The sequence below is a fragment of the Neofelis nebulosa genome, chromosome 3, assembly GCF_028018385.1.
Source record: "Neofelis nebulosa isolate mNeoNeb1 chromosome 3, mNeoNeb1.pri, whole genome shotgun sequence".
Taxonomy (NCBI): domain Eukaryota; kingdom Metazoa; phylum Chordata; class Mammalia; order Carnivora; family Felidae; genus Neofelis; species Neofelis nebulosa.
In genome coordinates, this window is record NC_080784.1 from 12,183,551 (window position 1) to 12,211,194 (window position 27,644).

The 27,644-nt window shown below is 35.9% G+C and overlaps 1 protein-coding gene across 1 annotated transcript in view; it reads left to right on the forward strand.

Annotated features, from left to right (window-relative positions):
• Positions 1 to 374: 374 nt before the first annotated feature.
• Positions 375 to 27,644, forward strand: part of TENM3 (teneurin transmembrane protein 3) — a 2,564,262-nt gene continuing 2,536,992 nt past the window's right edge. The window contains exons 1-2 of the mRNA XM_058719934.1: positions 375 to 499; positions 2,982 to 3,250. The gene's annotated coding sequence lies outside the window, so the exon portion shown is untranslated. The remainder of the gene's footprint in view (positions 500 to 2,981; positions 3,251 to 27,644) is intronic.

Genomic DNA, 27,644 nt, shown 5'->3' on the forward strand with positions numbered 1-27,644 from the left:
TGCACAAAACAAGTATCTGGTTATGTGTTTTTTATGCTCCATTTGTATGCAACACGGACTTCAGTTTGAGTCTATATTAAATTGTGTTACATGTGGGCACGTCTAATACAGAAGTAGGATGGGCCAACTAGACGGTCATTTGAGTGAGGTTTGATTTATTTGTCATAAGATAAAGCCTCTGGCAGGAAAAAAGCCCCAGGCAGAAAGAGGTTGGCTCAGAGAGGAAGTCTTGGTTTCTGTAGGAAGGTAGAATTCTCAGGGCAGCATGGCCACTGGCAATTGCATTTTCAGTACACTTTCCCTCCCTTCTGCCTGTTTTCACTTTTCGCGGTGTCCTTTACCCAGGGTCTGCTGTGATCTGGGAGCAGGTGACCCTGCTTCTAACACATTGTCAAGTCACTAGTAACCTGATGCTGCCTCATAATGCCTGTATCATTCGCTGCACTTCATCTCATCACACAGCCATTTTAGCCTCTCCCTTCACCACAAGAAGATGAGGGTGAGTACTGGATAATAAGGTATTTTGAAAGAGAGGCCACATTCACATAACTTTTGTTACAGCATACAGTCTTTGTATTACAGTGTATTGTTATAATTGTTCTATTACTAGCTACTGTTAAGCTTTTACTGTGTGTAACTGATGGATTAAACTTTATCATAGACATGTACATATGGGCAAAAACATAGTGTACATAGAATTGGGTACTCTCCTCAGTTTCAGGCATCCACTGGGGGTCTGGGAAGGAATCCTCTGGAGATAAGGGGGCACTACTGTATTTCCTGAACTATTAGACCTGAGGTTCCCAGAAAACACGAGATCCGTATGTAAAAAAAACCTAAAATTAGACTTTGACAAACTTGATGAAATATTACTATGCAAGAAACATCACTATACAGATGTCTCTGAAATAAGATTCTATAAAGAGGACAGAAAATATTTGTTTTAGTTGGGGTTCTTCAGGGTAGCAGAATCAATTAGACATGTATAAGAGGAAGTTTGTCATAGGAACTGGCCTATGTAATTATGGATTATGGATGCCAAGTCCCATGATCCACCATCAGCAAGGTTGAGAACTAGGAAAGCGAGTGGTCTAATGAGAACCAGAGAATCACTGATAAAAGTCCCAGAGTCTGAACGCCCAAGAATCAGGAGCTCCAGTGTCATAGGGCAGGAGAAGGTGGACAACCCAGCTGTACTGAAGAGAGAGACTTTATCTTTCCTCTGCTTTTGTGTTCTGTGGGGACTCTCAGGAGATTGAAGGATGCCCACCCACATTAGTTAGGGTAGGTCTCTTTACTCAGTCTACTGAATCAAATTCAAATCTGTCCAAGAAACACCTTTACAGACACACCTCAGGGCAACATGTTACCAGCTATCTGACCATCCCTTAGCCCAGTTAAGTTGATATGTAAAATTAACCATCACAAGATATTTCTCAAAAACTTGTCTAAAAGCTGGTATGTAAATAACTTATCTAAAGGCATTGATGATTCATATCATCAGTGGTAACATCAACACACCAAGAGCAGAAGAGATTTGTAGAAATCCGTAGGACCTTCTTTGTTTGGGAAGCATGCAAGAATAAGGCTGGACATTCTGGCACCCGGTTTAATAATCCGGATGCTAGGCAGAAACCATAATTCTCAGTGACACCTAACCAATACCCTGTAAAGCAATAGTCACAACCAGCAAGGAAAACAGACAATGGACAAATGACCAAAGAGAATGGACCTGTTTATGGGGTATGTTCCAAAGGGTTATTTTCTCTTGGTTTTGCCTGCCTTCACATGTATGGTTCCACCGACATCTCAAAGTATTTCCTTTTTCTTTAATTTTTTTTTTAATTTAAATCCAAGTTAGTAAACATCTAGTGTAATAATGATTTTAGGAATAGAATTTAGTGTACACATAACACCCAGTGCTCATCCCAACAAGTGCCCTCCTCAATACCCTGCCCATCTAGCCCATCCCCCATCCAACACCCCGCCAGCAACCCTCAGATTGTTCTCTGTGTTTAAGAGTCTCTTACAGTTTATCTCCCTCTCTAATCTCTAAGACTGAATACATGGTACACACACTAGTCTTTTCTGTGTATAAGTTGCTTTGCTAAAGTTCTTGGAAGATGGACATTTACATTCTGGTATTTCCAAAGGAGTCCACATTAACTGATAATTGCACTACTGATATTGTATTACTTATAGCTTCTTCTTAAAGTGGTAGAAAGGCAGGGTGGATTTGTGGAAAGAACACAAGCGCTGGTTCAAGAGATTAAGCATTGGTTGGGAGTGTTTTGAAGTATGAACTGGGGCTTCCCAGTTTCCCTACTATAAGCTTTCCAGCCACAGGTAGAATGGCAAGTTCAGGGACTATCAGGGGAACTCACATGATTACCCTGAACAATCACCTATAGAGACCCAGACTAATGCTTTGTAGTTTTTATTTGAATTTGCTAAGCTATCATGTTCTTCCTCAAGATATCTTAGTGTCACCACCAGTCAAGTCCTGATTCAAAAGTCGCCTTCTCAGTGAGGACTTCCCATTTCCGATTATGCAAATTCCAAGGCTTCACCCATTGTGGCCTTTCCTTTCCTTTTTCCTACAATTTGTCACTCTCAAACACGTTACTTATCTCCCTTTATTTATTTGGTTCTCTGTTTGTCCCCTGGTTCTGACCCCCACTGGAATGAAAGTTCCATAAGATGACTTGGTTTTGTCTCTTTACGTTGCTGTGTCTTTAGTACTTGAAGCAGTGCCTGACACAGAGTAGCCACTCATTAAATATGGGTTGGCAGGTTAAGTAACGAAGAGAAATTTCTATATTGTGAGGAAGAATGCAGCAAATTGAGTCCAGTGAGATGTAAAAAAAAAAAAAAAAAAGCTATGTATTATCACTAAGAATGTTTACTTTCTTCACTATTTCTTCTGGCGACCATTGCCATGGCATGTTGTCTCAGTTTTTGCTCCTACTCTCCTTTTACAGCACATTCTCCACCGAGGAAAAAGACGTTTGATGTTTAGCTTGGTCCTCCTGGGACTCTCATTACTCTTTAAACCCAGAGTCTTCCTCAAGCCCCATACCTCCAGACTTCCTCCAGCCTGGCCACATGCTCCCCATGATTCAATCTTCTGCCTCACTGGCTTTCTTCATGTTCCGCAGATCCACCTAATTATTCTACCCTTTGCTATTTGTGCCTGTTCTACTGGAGTATTTCTTTCTGCTTGGAACAAACCTTAGTTTGGTTGGCTTCTGTACGTCACTTATGGCTAAAAATTTTATATTTCAAATTGTAGCATTTTAAAAATAAATATATGTGATTATAATAAAAGAGGTCATAATAAAAAGCATACATTAACATTTTGGATAATGATAGATATTTATATTATAAATATATATTTATCAATATCTGAAACTTGAAGCCGTTCATATTGAAACATCATTTTGGCATCAAAAAATCACTAAATACTTATTATGCAATGAACCGGAGAATTGAAAAGAGTTATGTTATGATCATAGTAGTGAGGAGATATAAAACGAATACCCCAGTTTGTTAGGAGACTAAAGCAATATCTAGTATTTCTGAACTCAAACTATGTCAAGGACTATTTATATCAATGGGATCCTCACCACAGCATTTCGATGTAGGTATGAGTGCAATCATTTTATAGATGGGAAACCTGGAAATCAGATGATTTAAGTTCGTTCTCTGAGATCTCACATATAGAAAATGGGTTCCCAGGGCAAGAATATGTGGCTTCAAAGCTCATGCTGCGTCTCCAAGATGAAAGAATTCTTGGATGGAAAAGGAGCGCCATGGGGGTGAGGGTTAATCAGAGCGCTCTGTGGTCAGAAAAAGCTTTCCGCAGGAGATGGTGTTACACTAAGTCTGGAAGGACCAGGGAGTGCAAAACTGAGGCTGAGAAAAAAAAAAATAGTTCTTTCTGGAAAATGCAAGCACTTCAAACTAGTTAGAACACAGAGTCTGAAAGAGAGTGGGCGGACACAAATGTGTGCAGTGCACAGACGTTTGACTAAATCCTGTGGGTAACCACAGTGTCAGGTAAGTATTTCAATAAAATTATACATTGACCACGGGTCTATGAAAGATTGGGTCGAGGAAGAAATCCTTAGGAAACCTGGCAATGTTCTGGTGGAGAGGTGATCAGGATCTTGAAACAAGAAACAAGGATTACACATGGAGAACACTAGACATGGAATACATATTTAGCAGGTGAAATCACTTGGAATTATGGATTGCTTAGATGTGGGGCCTGAGGCAGATGTAGGAATTTAAAATAAAACCCACGATTCTTGGTAAGATGCCTAAGAGGATTGTGTGCCATTAAGGAATTTAACAGGAAGAACAGATTTTTAGGAAAATCTATTTTCTATGTTGTTTTTAGTTTTAAGCCCCTGAGGAACACTGATATACTCACTAAACCATTTAACATATAGGTTTGGAGTCTGGAACACAGTTTAGATGTGGCTCCAAAGACAACGACCGGCTTTACGTCCCAACCTGAACACTTAAAATCTGTACAACCCTGGATAAATGATTTAATTTCTCTAAAGTTTAGTGTGTTCGTCGATCAAATGGACAAAGTTACAATACCACACAGTGTCCCCATGATAATTGGATATTATAATCTGTAAAACACACGTAGAACATTACCTAGCAGGTGTATTTGTGGGTGTGGCCACAGTTTTCATTACTACTTGTTATTTTGCTTGGCAGACACACAGATTTATGAGTGGGTTAATATATTAGGCAGTGCAGGTTGAAGACCTGATATGAATGAGATCAACTAGGAAGATAGGATGACAGGAGAGAGGAAAACTAGGAATAAACCCTTGGAAATATCTGCACTGAAGACAAAGATATGAGGAGAGAAAACTTAATATGTGCTGCTGTATAATTAATCTGAGGGCTGGAAGAAGGGAGTGGATGTTGTTGAAGAAGCCATAGGAGCTAATAAAGAAGTGAAGGAGTAACATGTTAAATAGGGAAGACATAAAGAAAAGGAAGTGACTTGTCAATTTAGAAGTAGTAAAAGGGTTTCAATAGAACGATAGGGTCGGAAAAAAGAAACCAGATTGTGTCAGTTTTGAGAAATTCTTGGGAGGTCTGCATGTGGAGACAGTGGGAATAGGCCAGTCATGATTCTTTAATTAGGAAGGCAGTACAGATACTTGGTGGGGAAGGTTTTGAAATGGTACAAGGAAAGGGAATCTAAACCTAAAATTCACGCATTTGTTATTTTTTAATTAATTTATTTTTATTTTAGAAAGAGAGAGTGAGAGAATGGGGAAAGGCCAGTGGGAGAGAGACAGAGAGAGGGAGAAAGAGAATCCCAAGCAGGCTGTATGCTGAGTGCAGAGCTTGATGTGGGGCTCGATCTCATGCCCCTGGGATCATGACCTGAGCCAAAACCAAGAGTTGGATACTCAACCGACTGAGCCACAAAGGTGCTTCTAACATTGACCTATTCAAAATATACTAATCAGAGATTTTGAGTAGATTTAAGGATAGCACAACTATCCCCCCTAATCTAATTTCACTTCCCATCTGTACCCTCTTCACCCCAGCCAGGGGAAAACATGAATTCACCTTGTTTTCTGTAGGTTTGCCTATTCTGCACATTTCATATAAATAGAATCGTAGAATATGTGGTCCTTTGTGATGAACTCGTTTCATTCAGCGTAATGTTTTTGAGGTGTATCCATGTTGTAGCATGAATCAGCACGTCTTTCTCTTACTTTGTTTTGTTTTGTTTTTGCTGGATAATATTCCACTGCGTGGATATGCCACAGTCATTTATCAGTTGATTGATGTTTGGGTTGTTTCTCTTTTTTGACTCTTTTGAATAATTCTGCTATGAACATTCATGTACAAGTTTTGTGTAGATGCATGTTTTCATTTTCTTGAGTATGTAGCCTGGTGTAGAATTTCCAGGTCATGTGGAAATTCTTTAAGTGTTTGGGGAACTGCCAGACTGTTTTCCAAAGCAGGAAGATCATTTTTCCGTTTACTCCAGCAGCGTATGAGGCTTCCAATGTCTTCACAATTATTATTTTTCCCAACTCTTATTTGTTGTTGTTATTCTAGAATGAAATCGGTTTTATGCGATAATTGCATCTTCAAATAATATCGTCAGTGTTTCTGTTTAATCTGTGGAGACCTTTTCAGTAAAGTGAACCTAAATTTAAAGCCATCAATTCAATTGTGAATCAGAAAAAAAAGTTACCATAAATTCAGGACAGTATTTCCTGTGGCATTCCTGATGTCGGGGGCCGACAGGATATTTAGACTATATACAGTTGTGTGCATGATAACAAGGGAGTCCTTTTCGGCAGTTACATCAGGGTCAACAGTATGGCTAATTTGTAAGAACAGATACGGCGTCATCACCGCTGTCCAGTGGTTTAGAGCCCCATGGGCTGCAATGTCAGATGTGAAGTCCACTGCGATCGGGCTGCTAGTAGGATTGTTTTTGTCGTATTTCTTCTGTTAGATTTTTGCTCTGATCCTGGATATTGCCTTCCATTGCTTGTCCCTGCCCTTTTTTGCTGATTTTGGCAGCTACTTAATTTAAAACCTTTTAATCTAGTTCTTTTCTGTTTCAATCTGGGAAATTCAGTGTTCCTGGCTTATAACTTAAATATTTTGTGCTATAAATCTGTGGTATTATTTTCATCACTGAGACATAGGATACCAAAGCTGCATAATCTTTTCATGGAAAGGTAACATCAGAGAAATATTATTCAGCAAAACTAAAGGAGGGCCCTTATTCACAGCAGCTTTATTTGTAATAGCTGCAAGCTGGAAATGGCCGAGATGTCCTTTAATAGGTGAAAGCGTAAATAAACTGTAGTCTGATCATACCCTGGAATACTAATTGGCGATATTAAAACAACAACAAAAAAAATTATCACACAAAAACTTGGCTGAATCTGCATGGATTTCACTAGATTAAAAAAAAAAAAAAAAAAAAAGGTTCCAAATAGTTACATACTATGTGATTCCATTGTATACAAAACTTTTTTGACTTGGCAAAATTATAGACATGGAGAACAAATTTGTGATTGCCAGAGCTCAGGAATGAGGGGTGGGGCAGGGAATGAATTTTGTAATAAGAGGTAACATCAGGGATCCTTGTCGTGAAACTGTTCTGTATCTTCTGTATCTTGACTGCATCAATGTTACTGTCCTGGTTGTGATAATAGTACCATCGTTTTGCAAAATGTTACCATTGGTGTGAACAGAGTAAAGGTACAGAGTGTATCTCTGTATTATTTCCTATAATTCCAGGTGAATCTTTAATTATCTCAAAAACAAAAAAACTCTTAATTAAAAAGTGCATTGAAAGGTATGCACCTTCTATTGAGAAAAAGACCTGATCTAAAATGATGAGAACCTTATTGTTTCGATATGTGGATTTTCCAAAGCAAAATACATATCCTTGTATATTAAGCCAAGTTGCTTCTTGCATTAACTTTTTTTTGTTTGTTTGTTTTAATCACGAGCAATTTGAGATACCTTGCTGTCTTGTTGCCCTGGAAACAATTTAGCTCCCCGACCCCAGGGGATGAAACAGATAAAGTTTGGGGGGAAAAAAGCCTTCTTTAAATATACCATTCATCCCAGATCAATGACATTTCATTTAATATTTTGAATATCAAAGAGAAATGAAAGCTGCATCATTTTCTTTCAACAAATAAATGAAAGAACTAATAACATCTATCAGTTATGTGCATACTGGCACGGTCAATGAAAAATAATTTGGGACAAGCCTATTTTGAAAACTTTGAGGATCATGGATTTTTAAAACTATAGAAATGTTACTTTACTGGTGAAAACAATATTTGAAAGAAAAATCTCAGTTTGTGCTCTGCAGTGAGTGGAAAACCATCACAAGCTTGATAGATTATCTGATTTGGGGTATTTGGTAAAGAAGGAAGCCTCAACTCTGAGTCATGATTTTTCATGAGACGCTTTGTCATCGGGGATTCTGACAAAAATTCTTAAAAGTGTTATTATTTTTTTTTTTTTTTTGGCTGCCCTGAAATTTGTCAATGTACAGAATGTCAGGACCTTCTTAAGAGTTCTGCTAGGAAATGAAAGTGTAATAGAATATTTAAGGCCTTTAAGGAAACGTCTTCGAGCACCTGGTTAAAATTCAGGCAAAATTAATTTCTTAGAATAAAAAATACAGTATAATTCTCAGGCTAATGTAGGGAGAAGTAACTTGGCCTGAATAATGCCTGGATCATTTGGCTGAAAAGGAAAAATCGCCTTTATTTAGGGCTGTGGGGTCATCACGGTAGTGATGCTGAGCACAAATATGAGCTCCTGTAGCCAAATTGCCATTGTCAAGAGACATTAGAGACAGATATCAGTTCAGATTTCCCAGTGCTTGAAAAGTGAAGCCTCATGTAGTCCAGGATCAAAGTCGGTAAAGACTTATACATTTATCATCTGGCAGGCTCTGTAAACACCATCAAACAGTGCAAACAATTCAGAGTATAAATTTTTAGATGACCTTAAATACGAAATCTGAATTCATAATCCTTTCTTACTGACACAGATAGGGACAGTTGAGGAAGGACTTGCTGAAGATAAGCTTCTTGAATTGAGGACAAAGAATGTAATGGGTCTGGCTTCAGATTAGCAGCTCTGTAGTCCTTTTCCAGGGGACTGGCCTCCAGCAGTGTGACCGATGGAAACTCCAGGCTTGTGGGTTTTGTTTTTGTTTCTATTTTTTATAACCTTGATGTTATAATCAGGTTGTTCTCTTACATACCAACATGAAAAGTAAAAAATGATCAGATGATATTGGTAAAAAAACTGATGTTACAGTGTTGTTGAAGAAGATGATTCCAGTTTTATTTTAAAACACCAACTATGGGGCAACTGGCTGGCTCCCATCAGTAGAGTATGCAGCTCTTAATCTCAGTGTCATTAGCATGAGCCCCATGTTGAGTGTGGAGAATACTTCAAAAAATTAAACGGGGTGCCTCGGTGGCTCAGTCAGTTGGGCATCTGACTTTGTCTTGGGTCATGATCTCACACTTTATGGGTTCGAGCCCTGTGTCAGGCTCTGTACTGACAGCTCAGAGTCTGGAGCCTGCTTCGGGTTCTCTCTCCCTCTCTCTCTGCCCTCTTCCTGGCTTGTGCTCTGTCTCTCTCTGTCTTTCAAAAATAAATAAACGTTAATTTTTTTAATTAAACAAACAAAAAAACACACCAAATATAACTGTGTGTAAGTATGCTCATGTAGGTTTATCAGTTTTTAGGGACAAATTGTCAGGATAAACCAAAACGGTAGTAATGACGGTCTCTGCGAAGTGAGATCCGTCTGGAGTAGGACATTGCTTACGTTTGGTTTTCTCTCAAGTAAACTGCAGGATGGGGGGGTCTGCCCACCTAACACTAATGACATGTTGGAAATACATGATAGTGTAGTTGTAAACTTAGAAAATATAGGCCTCTTTTGTAGATGAAATATTTAAGAGAAAAACAGGTCTGATCTGTAGACCAGGACTGAAATCTGGGTGGATATACTAAAATCCAGCATGGTACAGGGTAATCCCTGCTGTTCTCTGGGCCCTGGCATTCTCACCCTGTAAGAGCAGTTAGGAGACCCTTCAAATAATATTTTAAACCTACGATTCTATGTTCCTGCTTAAAGCACTAATATATCTCTCTGCTGTTACTTTTCTTTCAGAAAAGGAATACAAATATCTTTAAAATGCGATTTTAATGCAATCAAAAGATGTTGTAATGTAATCATTATAATAATAAAATATTATAGTTAAAAATGACTAGGAAAGATGACATTCGCTTCTGGGTTTATTATCAACTGTATTTCTAGGGAAGTAAAGATTTGAAAATAACAATAAAATCTGCAAGCGATTTACACAAAAGCTTTCTCAGTGAAGTAATCTGACCACGACTGTTTCTAATTCCACTAAAGTAATGGCCAATAAAATTTGAGTGTATCACGCAGTACAATTAGGTTAATTTAGATTAAAAAAATTAGAAGTGTGTTATTAAGTGCATTGTATTTTAAAAATGATTTAAGAGATCACATCAATCTTTTAGCATACCTGTTAATAATTAAGGGATGGGGCAAGGTAGTTCTTACAGATGTTTTATCGTATCTTTACGTAAGCTATTGACTAAGAATTCATTGCTCAAAGCAGTCTAGTCCAGGTTTTCAGGAGGTCATTCAGACCCCACTGGAAGATCACTGTCAAATTATAGTCCTGCCTGGGACTGCCTGGGTTTGACATCAGCTTTATTTCCGTGTGACAGAATCTAACACAAAAGAAAAACCGCAGGTGAAAGAGACATAAGGAACACAGCTATGAGGGAAGTTTTATGCTTAAAGGGAAAGAGGAGTGGTTTGAATTTCTAAAAGATGAGAGCATAAGCCCCTTAGATCTTTCAAAGTACCGAAATAGTCATTTTTAAGTAAAAGCAAGACTCGGAGCTTCAGAGAGTTCAGAGAACTTCATCCTGAAGCTACTGTCGCTGCCACACCAGGGATCGTCAGATATCGCAGGGCACTCTGTCAGCTGTCAGGAAATAAATCTCTCTATCAGATGGAGGCCGTCGGAGTTGGAGCAAATACTGCACAGTGTGCCATCCGGGGAGCTCTCAACATGCCTGGCGAACAAGGGGTCCCTGGCGTACTCTGATTTATGTGTATCTGTAAAGTTACTCCTGATACAGTCAAATAAAGACACTGATCAAGAGCGCTGTCACTTGAAATGCTTTCATACCGTGGCCACCTCCCTCAACCTATTGTCCGTGGCTGCAAGGAAAGAAAAGCACCAGATTCCGTTCCCAGCAGTTTCTTCCTTTCCACTGTGACCCCTCTAAAAGACTGTTGCCAGGAGCACCAGTGCTCCCTTCCTGTGCTAGCAGAGAGCAGCAGGTACTTGTATTTGGGTGAGAAAGGTGGCCCTGTAGGTTGTTTCCTCTGTCAGTGGATTCGCCGTATCATCTCAGGATTTCTCAGATGCCTGCCGTGGTCCTTTTCTTGCTCTCAAATTTCTAGGATTCCTAAACACACAACTGGCTTTCCGACTCTGATCATGAGCATGTGGCTTGTGCTATGTTTCATTCCGCGTCACCTCCGAAGTGATTGTATTTCTTCTTCGTTTCATTATACTTCCAATCCTACGAGGTCTGAATTGGACTGGATCTGTGCTAGCAGTAATAGTTAAAAATGTGGATGTCGTTGTTTGGTTGCTGTTGAAATTGGCTATCATTTGTAACTTGCTGCAAGATAGGAATCGGATAAAATCAAAGCAGGGTATATGATGAATTTAATAATGTCTGATACTTGCAAATAAACTTAATTCATATATCAGAGGTTAGTTTCACAAGAAGATGTATAAACGCTCCACGGGAATACATCGTTAGGGACTTCACATTGTGGAGGTCAAAGGCCCAAACACATTTTGGACAGTTGGTGTTGCTGAAAACATAATCGAAGTCAGTGGCCCAGTTCCTGAAAAGCATTATTTTATCAGGGTTTTAAACAGGGCAGGAAAGAAGGAAAGATTTCAGAAGTGCTGAAAAGAAAATAATGAAGACTGACCTTGATTATGAGTGAAAAATCGATTCCTCAATTATGAGGAAAATTTGTTGTATGTTGGAGAATTATGTAGACCTAGCGTAATGATAAAGATTTTTTTTAGCTGAGTTTTTGTTTGCTCCCAATGTAAACAAATATAATTTTAAAACTTAGTCTCTAGAAAATGCTTCATGTTGGACTTACCTATGTACATATTATGCTTTTCTTTACCTTCCCAAGAGAGTAAATACTTGAGAATAGAACTATGCCTTATATTTCATTGTAAGCGACTAGTCGCTTACTAGTCCCTATATTCATAATTTGAATGTAGTAGCTTTGAACAAACATCTGTTGGTTATAAAAATAAACTATTATTCCATGGGATTTGCCCCATTATTTGTTTTGCAAATATAATTGCAGACGCACATATCTTTTGTTTTATTTCCTTACAATATTCGGTTTCTCCCTGCCATCACTACTTTGCTTTGTTACTTTATTTTATTTTATTTTATTTTGCTATTTTATTTTCTTTTGTGTTAGGAAGCTTTTCTAGTACTGGTCTCTATATTCTGAAATGGGATCATTTCTTTCTAACTTTAATGTGGCTTCCATTTTACTCCCATTCAAGTCAGAAAGATTCATATTATGTCATTTATTGCCACCGCACAATCCTTCGATAGATTGTGTGAACTCTTTTGAAAATGATACCTAAGTACTTTTTTACACATTTTGAGACATGGTTTTTAATAGTTTCTTGCTTAAAAGAATTATCCTCATATCTTCCAGAAAGTGCTAGAATTTATGGAAAGAGAAAAAGTGTAAGTCAGCCTGCAGGATGTGGAGACAGGAAATCTTGTTTTTATTTCCATCTCTGACATGTTGTGTGTTTCCACTGCTACAGAAAGAGGCATGATACAATATATTCACGGCAGAAGTTACCATTCAATTTCTGTCCATGGCAGGAAGGGAAGCAGAAATTTTCCCTGAGTTTGAAGGTTCAGCTGTGATCTCACACAGCTATTATTTGGAATACAACAATGGTAAAAGATCCAAAAGGTGCTAGTGGAAAGCAGAATTTTACTGCATGTATTTCCACAACAATTAGAGCAAGAAGGAGGCTGGGTTGGAGTACAGTCTTCTCATGGTTGACCTTGTGGCCACAATGATTTTACTGTACCCAAAATTTGAAAAGCAGTAGTTATGTTTACTGAATATGTGGTATGGAACATTTGAAAGTAGTGTCTTAAAACTCTGCTATTAATTTTATGAGATTTTAAGTTAGTTTCGATGTTTCAAATTTGCAAATTCATCATAGCATATAGAAAACTTGGCTCACTGAGGAGACTTTCTGCCCACGTGCTTCTAATGCCCACACAGAGAAAAAGAAATGGCATATGATAACAACAAGTATCTACTTTTGGTATAGTAAACTTACAAATTAACTGTGATCCACCACAAGTGGCCCATTCAAATTATTGGTTAGCCATGTGGATGCATTTTAAGTAAGTCCTTAAATGGTAATAAAGAACAAAAGCATTTTAAATGAACAACTGTCTTAGTAATAGTTGGTGAGTAAGATTATAGCTAGTTCAGTGAAGTTTTGGTTGGTTTACTTTTTAAAAAGTGATAGGTGGTATCCCATATTGATTCAGCTATGCATATTTTCCATGTCTTTCAATTACACTTCAGGCTCTCTTTCCTTTGGTTATTGATTGATTGATTTTTAATTTGACTATACTTTATAGGCAATGTTACATTAGTTTCAGATATACAACTTAGTATTTGACAAGTTTACACATTATGCTATGTTCACAGTAAGTATAGTCACCATCTGTCCCGTTACATCTCTGGTACAATATCATTGACTGTATTCCTTATGGTGTCCTTTTTATTTCCGTGGCTTATCACTCCATAGCTGGAGGCCTATATATCCCTTTCCCCTTTACCCATTTTGTCCAACTCCCCACCCCCTCCCCTCTGGCAACCATCTGTTTGTTCTCTGGTTTTATAGTTCTTATTGTGTTTCTGTGTATTCATTTTTTGTTAGATTCCATTTATGAGTGGAATCGTATGGTTTTTGTCTTTTTCAGGCTGACTTATTTCACTTAGCATAATACACTCTAGGTCCATCCATGTTGCCTCAAGTAGAACAGCCTCATATTTTTATGGCTGTGTAATATTCCAGTGTTTTGTGTGTGTGTGTGTGTGTGTGTGTGTGTGTGTATGCGTGTATGTCACATTTTCCTTATCCATTCATATATTGATGGACATCCATCTATTGAGGACATGATGCCCCAATGTCTTGGCTGTTATTAATATCCTGCAGTAAACATGGGGCACATATCTTTTCAAGTTAATGTTTTCATTTTCCTTGGGTAAATACCCAGTGCTAGAATTATTGGATTATATGGTATTTATGTTTTTAATTTTCTTAGAAATCTCCATACTGTTTCCCACAGTGGTTGTACCAATTTACATTCCTACTAAAAGCGCATGAGAGTTCCTTTTTCTCCATATCCTTGCCAACACTTGTTTCTTGTCTTTTTGATTTTAGCCATTCTGACAGGTATGAGGTAGTATCCTATTGTGGTTTTGATTTGCATTTCCCTAATAATTAGTGATGTTGAGCATCTTTTCATGTGCCTCTTGGTCACCTCTCTTCTTTGGAAAAAGTGACTCTTTAGTTCCTCTGCCTATTGTTTAATTAGATTGTTTCGTTTTATTTTTATTTTATTTTAGAGAGAGAGCATGTGCATGTCACAGGGGGAGGAGTAGAGGGAGATAGAGAGAGAGAGAGAGAGAGAGAGAGAGAGAGAGAGAGAGAGAATATCCCAAGCAGACTCTACATTCAGCATGAAGGCTGATGCATGGCTCAGTCTCACAACCACAAGATCATGACCTGAGCTGAAATCAAGAGTCAGAGGCTTACTGTTTGAATCGCCAAGGTGTCCCTATTTGTTTTCATTTTTGGTGTTGAGTTGTAGAACTCCTTATCAGATATATCATTTGCAAATATCTTTTCCCATCCAGTAAGTTGTTGTTCTTGTTATCTTGATGATTTCCTTTGCTGTACATGATTATTCTTTTAAATTAATTCTAACACTGAACTGACATTATTGATATTATACTTTTTTTTTTGGTGCAGTGGGTTTGATGATGAGTGTGATGTATTTGACATTATAAGTCGTATTTGATATTACTAAACTAATATTTATGTTTTAATACCACATCCAATTTTGAGAATAAAAACAAGTCATATTACTAGCTTTGAATTCAGACCATTAAAACTAATTTATGTGTAGGTTTTGAGTTCTTTGTAAACTACCCTCTTACATCACTTTGTTATGCAAAACTTATTAATTCTTATTTTTATACTTTGCATGAAGATAATATTTGATAATCTTTCATTAGTTATAGTTCAGAGAAGAGGTAGGATTTTGGGGTGCTTGGGTGGCTCAGTTGGTTAAGCGTCCAACTTCAGCTCAGGTCTTCATCTTGCAGTTCATGGGTTTGAACCCCGCGATGGGCTCTGTGCTGACAGCTCGGGGCCTGGAGCCTGCTTCAGATTCTGTGTCTCCCTCTCTGCCCCCCCACTTGTGCTCTGTTTCACTCTCTTGCTCTTTCAAAAATGAATAAATGTTAAAAAATTTAAAAAAGAAAAAAAAGAGGTAGGGTTTTAAAAGATTATTCGTAATGAAATTAGAAATTATTCTAAACCTATGTTGGAAATGTCTGACCTATCCTTAAAATGGACACATTCAAGAAAATAAAATAATTAGTAGTAGTAAAAATAATACAGTGCCTGGCACTATTGCTAACATCAGCCATTATGAAAGCACAGCTTACACTGTTTCCTCATTTCTAAGATGTCAATATCTGTAAAAGGTACCATCGATTTAACATCAGCTCTCCTGGGGAGGGGACAGAAATGGCTGGCAGGATTCTTTTGAAATCCATTGTAGGATGCATCCAAATTTAGGAAATGTTAAAATGTGAAGAAATGTTGGTATCTGAGAATTGAAGAAATGTGGTAATGTATCTGTGTGTTTACCATCTGTGATATTCCAAATGAAACCCACAGTTTTGCAGTTGACAACTTTTCATCTGGTATGAACATCCTGAAGCTATTACAGCTTTGCCGAGGTTGTTGTAAATGTGTCTATAATAATGAATGGGTACAGCTTGATATCACTGATTGTGTGATCACTTTTCCCTCTGTAGTTAAGTTTGTAAATGCATGAAAGGCATTCTGAAGTATTTCACTATATAGTAACATCCTGTTTCTATGTCTGAAGAATGTCCTTTGGGATATAGGAAATATAAACATTACTTGGAAGAAATGAAAATCATGAGAAGAGATAAATCGTTATAAAATGAATTACTCCTGACAGAGTTTTTCTCTTCAATAAAAGTTTGTCATGAGCAAACTTTTAGGTGTAAAGTGGAATCTGATATTGTGAAGTGGGTTTTATTTAAAGTTGCATTCTTGATATTTGACTTAGCATAACATAACTACGACAAAAAAATGACATTATTAATGAAATAAACATGTTCATTAGGGTAAGGAGGCTTACATGAATAAGAGAAATGGCTTTTTTTTTTTTTTACAGGAAACAGGCCTACATTATCCATATTGTTTTTGCCTTGGTTGTAGTGTTTATACGGTATTTATATAAAAGATTAAAACATCTGATAGTAATTCAAGGTTTACACATGATACCCATGTAACAGTTTCCAGACACAGAGAATTGTGCAACACATTCAATACTTACATTGGAATACATACATAAATACACAGATATCTTCCCTGTCAGTACAAAATTGCCACCAGGCTATTATTTTGATCCTATGGACGGATGTAAAACAAGGAGAATGGGATGAATTGAAATGGTCTTAATGAAGTCTCTTATAGGTTTAATTAGGTATGCATCAGCTCAAAATACATCTGGACCATAAAAGAGGCATAATGAGTATCTGAACTAACAATTTGATGTTGTTGTTATTTTGTTGTTTTCAAAATTCTTCTGTGTATGTTGGTGTACCTGGAAGTGAGTTTCAGGAAAGATCGTACCTGTTACTTGCAGTGGTTTCTTCTGGTGTGAGTCATGGTTATGTTTAGTGTGTGTTAGTGTGTGTGCGTGTGTGTGCACACATGCATGCACTACTATTTACAGTAGTGCAAATACTGTAAATAGATTTGGAAGTGTAATCAGGAAGGTCACAGAAGCAAAAACCCAAAGCCCACATCTTATGGGCATTTAATTATAAAAGTATTTTTTCAAAAATTGTTGTTATTTTACAGGTAACAATAATGTAGAAAGAAGTCATAAAAATGACAGAAAAATCCATTCACTTTTCATAGTTTTAGTAACTTGTTTTCTTATTCTCATGTACCTTCATTCCTTGTTTTATTTACATGTATTCTGTACATATGATTCCTTCTAATGAGAATACAGTTTTTCATTCTACTTTTTTAACTTACTACTTTAAAGTGTAGGACACTTGGGGGCGCCTGGGTAGCTCCGTAGGTTAAGCATTTGACTTTGGCTCAGGTCATGATTTCACAATTTGTGGGTTCCAGGCTAGTTTCACGTTTTGTGCTGACAGGTCAGAGCCTGGAACCTGCTTTGGATTCTGTGTCTCCCTCTCTCTCTGCCCCTCTTCCACTCACACATGCACATGCGCTTTCTCTCTCTCTCTCTCTCTCAAAAATAAATAAACATTAAAAATTTTTTTAAGTAGGACACTCATTTGATGACCCTTTGCAAAAGTGATATAGTGATAAGAGTCTTTAGTGATGAATTCAAAGATCTGTAAGCAACTAGACTATACAGTATATTTAGAACTATTTACATTGAATATCATAACACGGCAATGGAATTTAAAAAAATTATTTTCCTCCTTAAAAGCCATTGTAAATTTACATCATATTTTAACTCTTTGCATTGATGTCATCATGTGTAACCAGGGTATTTTGCATTTGTGAACAAAAATATAAAGTGATGAAATCACAGTTATCAAAAACAAACAAAAACCAGATAACCAAAGCCAGAAAAGAAATAAAATATCATATGATGTAGTATTCAGACATAGGGAGGCACCAGTATAAGAAGTAGCAGAATGAAGAGGAGTGAACTAAGAATATATGTTGAGAATATTTCACTTTAGTTTAATTGTACTATATTCCCCCCAAAAACAAAGTTTTTCTTTATGTTTTAGCACTTTGTATCTACACGTTTCAGTTGAGAAACAAGGTAGATGATTCACCTGTCTATTTTGTCAATTTAAATTTTAATCTCACTTTTGCTTCTTGTTTCCTATTTAAATATGTCCTCAGTGTAAAGGTAGTGTTTGTGTGAATTGAGTTTATGTGTGTGAAACATGGCTATTTATTACTGTTATCACAAAATTTTGGTTAATCATATTAAATAAAACCTATCCGTTTTGTAGTCAATGGCACTTTTCACGATTAAAATTATAATGAATTTGGTATAATGGAGTACTCTAACTTTTTAATAATTTCTCATTTATTCTTTTAATTTCTAGATTTCTTCATTGTACATTATATATAAATATATGTACATGTAGGGTTATGGTAATGGTCTAAAATATATTAACAGGAATTGTTTTGGTTTGAAATGCTTCTCAAAGGTGAAGTGTATGCAACTCTTTGATAAATATAAGCAATTTTTTATTTCATTGTCCCAGGTGAAATGATCCAATTGCAAATCACAGAACTATGTTTATACCTCTCAGTGACTAAGATAGATTCTTTGAGTTTGCTTTTCTGTATTTTATGTAATGAAACTTTTCATGAATTCTAAATATAAGATGTATGTTTATTAAATTGTTTTTACCTCCCTGAGAATTATAATATCCTCACCCTCCCGGGGGCTAGTTTCTACTTATCAAGTAGATACATTAAATACTTCCCCTGTCAAATGTCATGATCAACAATGATAAAAAGAAATTAATTTGATAAAAGTAAGATAATAAGAAAACACAATGGAATCTTAAGATAGAATCCATAAATGTTAGAATAGAAATTAAATAAGAAATCAATTAACTACTAACAACCTATTTTTAAAAGAGGAAACTCTTTGTATCTATTTGCAATAAGTGTGGAATATTTTCATGGACAGTGATTGTATTTTCACAATATTAGAAAAAGTGGGAATACTTCTTTCCTAGTAAATTTTAAAGTGTGGAATTTATATTGTTAAAATTTTTAATTTACTCAAGAAAGAGGTAACAAACCTCTGCAGATCAGCAATTTCAAGAGTACATCAGAGAATTATATCTAAAAATGATATCAGAAACTCTGAAGAATGTGTGTGATTTTCAGTCTTCCATCAACCCAGCATGGGATTATATTAGTCTCAGCATCTCATCTCAACTGAGAGTCTCTGGAGTGGAAAAGTAAACATTTAAGAATAGTGAGGAAAAATCTGAAAATGGGGGTAGAGAAAAAAAATAGAGGAAACCAAAACAAAACCAAACAAAAACAAACCCAGAAAGCCAAGAATCTGGCTCTAGCATGTAGAGAGATTTAGTTTATATTCAAGACACCTTTACAAAACAACAGTCTATTTACTGGGGTAAGGGGGAGAAGGGAAAGAAACACACAATGTTGAATCCCCAACTTGCAATTTAGTTCCAGAGAGCTTGAAAAAGTACAGCCTATGTTTATGTAATTTGTAAATTAGAATGCATACATACGCAAAAAATACATTTAAGTAAATATCTGAAGAAAACACATTGCTTATACAATTCAGAAATTATAAATTTAAAGTTACTACGATGGATTTGACTATTTAACATGTCAAACTTCTGAATGGACAGAAATCAGCGCATATAATAAACACATTTGAAGGACAAATGAAATTATACATGTGTCTGTATACACTCATAATATGTATAGCTATATGTATGTATATATATATATATATATATGTGCATGTGTATGTAATAATAAGTGTTAATAGACCTAAATGTACATGTAACTCATGCAAAGCAATGAAAAAGTGTCCAATAACTTAAGAGAAATATAGGCAGAGGAGTAGGGGTAAGAAAGTAAAACAATACAAAACAAAACAGAAAGAACCAAATCGTTTGAAACCTCGAGCCTCAAAACATTAAGTAAAAACCATACAGTGATTGGTAATGATTTAAAACATAAGGTTGTATTTAGTGTCTTCAGGTAGATTAAGAAGGTTGGATTTTGTAATTCTTTATCCAGATTGGAAATATATACAAATTTTCCGTATCTAATTCTACTAATAGGATTTGAAATGAGGAAAATATTGGATCAGTGTTCAAAGAAAAATATACAAGAGTGTTCATTTCAGTGATATTTTTAATACTCCTAAATCAGAAACAAATTTAGTGTCATTTTATGATAAAATATACATACTAAAAACAATCATGAGGTTAGTAAAACGGATTATGTAGATCAAACTTTGCTAAATGGGAATAACCATGCTATCCTTTGTAGTGTAAAAAGACACATCATGAAATAGAAGGGTTGCATTTTTATAAACTAAGATTATTTAATATGATTATCTATGATATATGAGGGAATGTATCTGGAAAGTTATCAAAGTATAAGTCAGAGTATTGAGGGGGAGAGGATTTAAAAATACTTTTTAATGTTTATTTTTGAGAGAGAAGAGAGAGAGAGAGAGAGAGAGAGAGAGAGAGATCACAAGTGGGGGAGGGACAGAGAGAGACAGAGACACAGAATTCTGAAGCAAGATCCAGGCTCTGAGCTGTCAGCTTAGAGTTCAGTGCGGGGCTTGAACTCACAAACCATGAGATCATGACCTGAGCTGAAGTTGGACGCTTAACTGACCTGAACCGCTTAGGTGCCCCAGAGGGAGGGGATTTTTTTATTCAAAATACAAATCAAGGTGAGATGTTCAAGGGACAGAGGTCATATTTTATAAGGTGATCAGGTCCCAGAGAGGAATATTTGAGCAGAGACTGATGAGAAGCTAGTTAGGACATAACGTTGAGAATGGCATATTGCTTGAAAAAGCAAGAAGCGAGTATAAAGGCTTTGTGTCAGAAACACATTTGTTGTGGTTTAGGTACAGAAGACAGATGTGAATGATAGGGAGATTTTTAAGCCAGGTAAAGTGAGGTCTACAATGCCATCACAAGGGAGCTTGAAAGTCATTGGATGGATTTAGCAGAAGGCTGTCATGATCCAGCTTGCCCTTATGGGTCCCTGTGGCTTAACACTGGACTTAGAGACAAAGACAGAAACAGTTCCTCATAGCTTTAGTAGGTTACTCTAATCATCCACCAGAGAGATAATGGCACCTTATACCATGTTGATAGTTTTGAAAGTGGTGAAAAGCGACAGGCTTCTGGAGATATTCTGGATGTAGATTCCAAATGAAGTGCTGATTATTTTGATGTAGGGGATGAAGGAAAAACAAGAATAAGCCAATTTTAGCCCGAGTGGCTCTATTCTTAATTTTATTCAATATGCCTTGATTTAAATTCATATTTAGAAAGCCACACATGCCAAGTGTTACCATACTGAACAGAGCAACTCTAGACAATAAGGGTGAAAAGGGGACAGAAGTTGAGGACTGTGTTTTTGGGCTGCTCCAAGTTCAGGGCTTAGACTCAGAAATAGGCAGACCAGGAGAAAAGCAGGAAGTAGTAGCAGGAGTGAGGGGCAGGAGCTAAGAGAGTGTGGCTCTACAGGTCCAGTGAAGATACAGGAGGGGACAGATCTACTGGGTCAAGTGCTGGCTGTAAGTTTTGTCAGATATGCATTTAACAAGGAGGAAAGACTTCGACCTTGAATGGTGTTTTGTGACTGGTGTGTAGGGAATGATGCCTCATTTCATTCGGTTCAAGAAGGAATCCAGCCTTTTCTTTTGTGTGTATGGCTCCCATTCATTCCTCATCAATTGGATTGCAAAGTCTTGAATGTATATTTCTCTGTCTTTTATGTTTTTATATGAATAATTGTCTGACAGAATATTTTTTAATAATTTAAAGGGTTAGACATACCTGCTTTTTATTTTAAATGTCATTTTATTCTTAAAACTTTTTCATCATTTCTGAAGTACATGAATTAGTTAACAAATGATCAAAAGCCAATTGTTCAATAAAAAAAAAACACAACAAAATATTTAAACTGTAAAATGGAAGAAAAATAAGACTCCTGAATACTGGTTAGGGAGATTTGCAACCATGGTCCATACTTTAAAAAAAGGGTTTGTCAAACTCAGTATAATATTAATGTCATCTATACAATTAAAAATAATGCTAATCCACTACTGTTGATTAATGTCTAAAACCAACAATCATTCTCATAAGGGAAACGCTTTCTCTAATTGTTTGGAAGTGCCCTTAGGTTAAAAGACGCAATAATGCCTATGATTACCCAGACAAAAGAAACAGCACTATCTAGTTTTGTATTAGTATACATAAAGTAAAAGGTAAGATAGTGAATATGAGGATTCTAGTGTGCAATCAAATTAAATGATGCAGATAAATATCACTTCCCAATTTCACATTTTAATATGTAAAGGCCATTTAAAATGGAAATTTTTCTGTGGGGAAAACTGACAAAAATTTCAAACATCACTTTATTCTTTTGACAAACTGCTCTTTCATTGTCTTTGTAAAAATGTTTATGTGGAGAATATTTTATTGAATGTAAAAGAAAGACATTATTTGAGTGAACTGTGGTTAACAGATAAATACCTACAGCACTGAGTGTAATGAAATAAGTATTTTTATCTTTCTGAAAGTAAACATTTGAAAAATTATGTATAATTGCTTACAGCAATACAGTTTCCAAAGCTCAATCAATTAAAGTGACAAAACTTTTATGAAGTAGATTAAAACATTAACCAACAAACAGAGGTGGCCTATTTGGCAGAAAATGAAATACAGATGATGGGAAACTGCATGAAAATTGAAAACTATCCCCTCCCCCAAATCTCCAAAATCACAATTTACACATTTTTCTGACACAATATTAGCGACTGTACAAACAAGGGAAGATCATAGAAGGGTTCAAAACCACAAACACACTGCACACACACACACACACACACACACACACACACACACAATATTCTTCCCTCAAGTGGTTCTGATGTTCAGGTTAGCACCACTGGCTATGATTTGTGAAGCTGCTGAGTTATTTTCTGTAGAGAATAAATTCATCTTCAACCAATTCCACATTTGGACAACTTTATCATTTCAGACCAGTGTGCATTTGGCCTTTATGTCCTGTTCTCATTCTTGTCAGATACTTGTCAGTATCTTTACAGGCTGGTCCTTGCAAACAAATTTTTTGTGCTAATTTGGATATTGAACTGTAAATTTCAAGTCATCTCCTCCCCCATTTACAAAGGTTTTATCAATTACTGATTTATAAAAGATTAGATGAAAAATATTTAAACTATCTGGCATAGATCTTAAAAAAAATTAAAGATTCACATGAATAAGCCATGATTAACTTTGAAACTTCTAACTGAGGAAGTGACATCCTTCTTGAGGGTATAATTTGTGCATTCTTCCAAATTCTTAACCTATTACTTGATTATACCCGGAAGAAATAGGCAGATATTTTTACATTTTTCTTTTTTTCTGTGGCATCTAAAGTTTGTCAGCAAATCTCTACATCATTGACTGATATACTGCGTTTGGCGAGAGCCAAGATTTTTTGTAGTAATTGGCAGAAATGCTGTAAAATTATAAAGTAAACATACACACAAGCAAGAAACTATAGCAATGAAGAGCTTGCAGGCTGTCCTCCTATAAAATTAGTTGTAATTAATGGTCATGTAAAATATTCTGTATAGATTTTCAATGTGGGATGCTGATGTGAAAACAATGTGTATAGGATGAAGTTATTTGCACTGTGCAGAATTCAATCTGCATCAGCCTACCCACTTTCTTCCCACAGGTAGACACAGTTTATGCCATTTATTTGGTTTAACTTGAGAGAATAAATCTGATCTCTTACAGATATTTCCTGTCCAAATATAAATCTACCTCATGTGGACTAGTGCAGTGTTAATTAGACTCATTTATTTATTTTAACATGAATATCATTGGATTAGAGGGAATCATCTTACGGACTTAAATATTGATTTAAACTGCTCAATGTATAAACATGTTTACACACTTAAATTTTGTTTTAAGTGTTCCGTAACATTTACTCTTGGAAAATCAGGAATTTTTAAAATATTATATAAATATATATATTTACATATGTATTTATATTTTATATTATATAAATATATATATATTTATATATATTAAATATATATATATATCATCCCTTTTATTTGTGGAAACCTCAAAAATGCAGAATTTATTTGAAGTATACTTATTTTCTGACAGTTGTGTAAATGTCTTATTTTTATTTCCCATGCATATTCTATAATGATTTAGTTCAGAAATTCAGTGCTAGCATGCTGACATCCATATCCTTATTATTGAACTTAATGTGAACATGATACTTCAGAGGACCTAATTTTTTTCAACTTATTCAGGATTTTTTCTTACTATTTAAATAATCATTATATATCTATACATTATATTTTTAAAAACTGAAGTATTGCCTGGCATGTGTTATATTACATTTCCTGCTCAGTTGGTTAAAAAAACATTTCATTTTCTGTCATAAATGGGTCAGTCACAAAATAATACAATTTAATGGAAAGGATACGGGATTAACATTGTCATGAACTGATTTGACTCTTGGTGACATGACTTTGAGAAAATTGCTTGGTGCCTCATTTTCCTAATAGGCAATGTGTGGTGTATAATGATACTTTTTAATTCATATACAAATGAAAAATCGATATACATTGTTGACCTGGCATCTAATTACTAATTAATAGATGTTAGTTACTGTTATTTTGTTGTTATTGTTATTATCATGCCAACTTGTGGATTTTGTGTTAGCCAAACATTTAGTGGCTCCTGTTTTGGATTTCCCAGGGTGAGACTGAGATGGACACTTTTCAAGGTAGCAGTGACGTCCCCTGAGGAGTCAGTAGGATGCTGAGGGAAAATGGATGGTTCTCTGCATATTGAATCCCAAATTAGAAATCAGAATGCAGCGTTCATTTCTGACCATTATTTGTGGTTTTAGTGGTGGCTTGGTTCCCAGACATGCTTACCAAAATATAATGAATCCAAAATATAGATGCTTTAGTTGAATATTCTGGGAATTTAAATACCATTGAGAACATTGTTATAAGCAGATGATATACTATGCCGAGATATCAGGCAGACAGCTTGCAAATATGTCTTGGAAATCTGATTGCATTCTTCCATGTGGATTTACTGTATTATGGTATAGAGACTTTTGATTTTAAAATTGCTGTGAAAAATACATATTTGTTGCCACACATTACACGTTTCTCAATAAAGTACGGATACTAACTTCAGAGAAATGTAACACAGAAAAATACTACTGGGCCACATTAAGACACTTACCCATATGGCTCGATAAATAAATGTCGAAATTAAATAACAGCTAACAAGTAACAATAAATGTTGGCTAACCCACTCAAGTAATTTTTAAATAATTTGTTTTGAATTAATCAAATGGGGAAGGACTGACAATGTAATGCCTAGTGGGGAAAAAAAAATCCCATCTCTTACATAACCCTCTCAACAACGACTTGTGCAAAAAGGCTAGGTTGAGTAGTAACTACACTAAAGCATCAAAAGATACATCAGAGCATGTTTGGTTTATGTTATTCGGAGCCTTGTTTGCTTTTATTTTCGATTTGGCTTGCCTTGTTTAGTTTTGGTCATAGAAGCATATCTTTCAAATATGGCATAAGTGGGAAGTTTACATCCTGGCAATTTCTTTCTTTCTTTCTTTCTTTCTTTCTTTCTTTCTTTCTTTCTTTCTTTCTTTCTTTCTTTCTTTCTTTCTTTCTCAGCACATGGAATTTTCAGAGCCATCTTGGTTGTTGGTGGCACAGGAATTCAGGAGCCACTTGGGTTCCACCATTAGCCTTTCTCCTAGGGCAGCAATATGTCCACCAAGAACAGAAAAGGATTCTGAGGGGAAGACTCTTGCTAAAAGCAAAATAGACCTGACTTTTGCCTATTGTTTTCCATAAGCCAAAAGACAGGGTCAGTGCGTAAGTCATGAGTGAGAATGTGAGGATACAAAGAAAGGGACATGGATGTTGAATGGAAGAATCACTGTCTTCTCCCCTCCACCTTTTATATGCTTGATACCAAGTTTATAATTTTGTATTCTCCAGCAAGTAGCCAGGTAGATTTTAAGGTCATTGTTTAAAAAAAAATTAGTATAGTGATTTTACATGATGTTCCTCTGGTGGACCTTGGGAGTAAATATTTCCACCAGCGTGCCACTCAATGTTTATAAAACAGTTGACAACAACGTTGAAGTAGGATGGAAATATCAGGATGAAAATGGTTTCAAAATTGGTCAGGACTTGATTGTAATTTTGTGAAATGTTGGGTAATGAATGATATCCTTTTTCTAATAGCCCTCAACGTTTATTCCCCACTCCCTTAACATTTCTGATACCTCTGTCATTGGTCTCTAAAAACCTTGAAAAGGAATCCTTGAGTAGATTCAACTTTGATATCATTAAATTTACCTCCCTAGAATTTGTAAATTTTCCTGCTGACACAGAATATTGAACTTAATGGAAACCGAAACAGGAGACCCTGAAAAACAACACATATCTCAGTCACTGAGCGAGAAGAATTTCCATACAAACAAGGTTCACAAAACCTAATCAGTGAGGGATTAGTGGCCATCATCATTAGCAAATGCAGAAACGTTTCATTTATTCATTTGCCCATTCATTCAATAGTTCAACAAATATTTATTTAGTTAGTTAGTTAGAGTATCACTGACCCACAACGTTACGTTAGTTTCAGGTGTACAATATAGTGATTTCTTGAATGATTTCTAACTTAAGGGGATTGACTCTGCATGGTCCTAATTGCATACATGAAAAAATTTAAAAAAAATGAACAAACAAAAACAGAAACAGATCCATAAATACAGAAAACAAACTGGTGGCTGCCAGAACACAGAAAGGGGGGGGGAGATGGCCAAAATGGGTGAAGGGGAGTAGGAGGTCAGGCTTCTAGCAGTGGAATGAGTAAGTCACAGAGATGTAAGGTGCAGCATAGGGAATGTAGTCAGTGATACTGTAATAGTGTTGTCTGGTGACAGATTGTAGCATGACATAATGTATAGAGCTGTCCAATCACTATGTTGTACACCTGAAGCTAATGTAACATTGCGTGTCAGTGTACTTCAGCTTGAAAAAAGAAGTTACAGAAAGAGTTTTTTCAATGTGTTTTTAAACTTTATTTTGAGAAAGAGAGAAAGAGACGAGAGGGAGAGCAAGCATGAGCAGGGGAGAGGCAGAGAGAGAGAGGGAGAGAGGGAATCTCAAGCAGGCTCCACACTCCACATGGAGCCCAACATGGGGCTCAATCCCAACAACCATGAGATCGTGACCTGAGCTGAAATCCAGAGTCCGATGCTTATTAACCAACCGAGCCACCCTGGGCACCCTGATAGACTTTTTTGTAAAGCAATTATTGCCTGGAGCATGATGAGATAATTGTTAAGCTATTTATCAAAAATAAAATAGAAAAAATGTTAAGACAGAAGCTGCTAGAAAGAGTATGAGAGATGTAAATGAGATGTAACAGAGAAGTAACACATACATTAAAGGAGTTCATAGAAAAGATATAAGAAGAACAATTGAAGTTATAAATAAGAATACTTCCGAATGAAATTCTTGAATCTGTGATCTTTATCTAGAAATTTTTGTGTAAAATTATTATCATTATAATTAATTATTATAATTATATGTATATATATAATATATTCAGTATATATATATATATATATATATATATATATATATATAATCAGTATAGTAATATAACTGATTCTTTGATTCTTATAGTTTCTGGACAGCAGGGATTAACAATTATATGATCAGGAAGAGAAAAAAATGTCATGCATGAGAGGCAGAGATGATATTAAAAATCAAAGCAG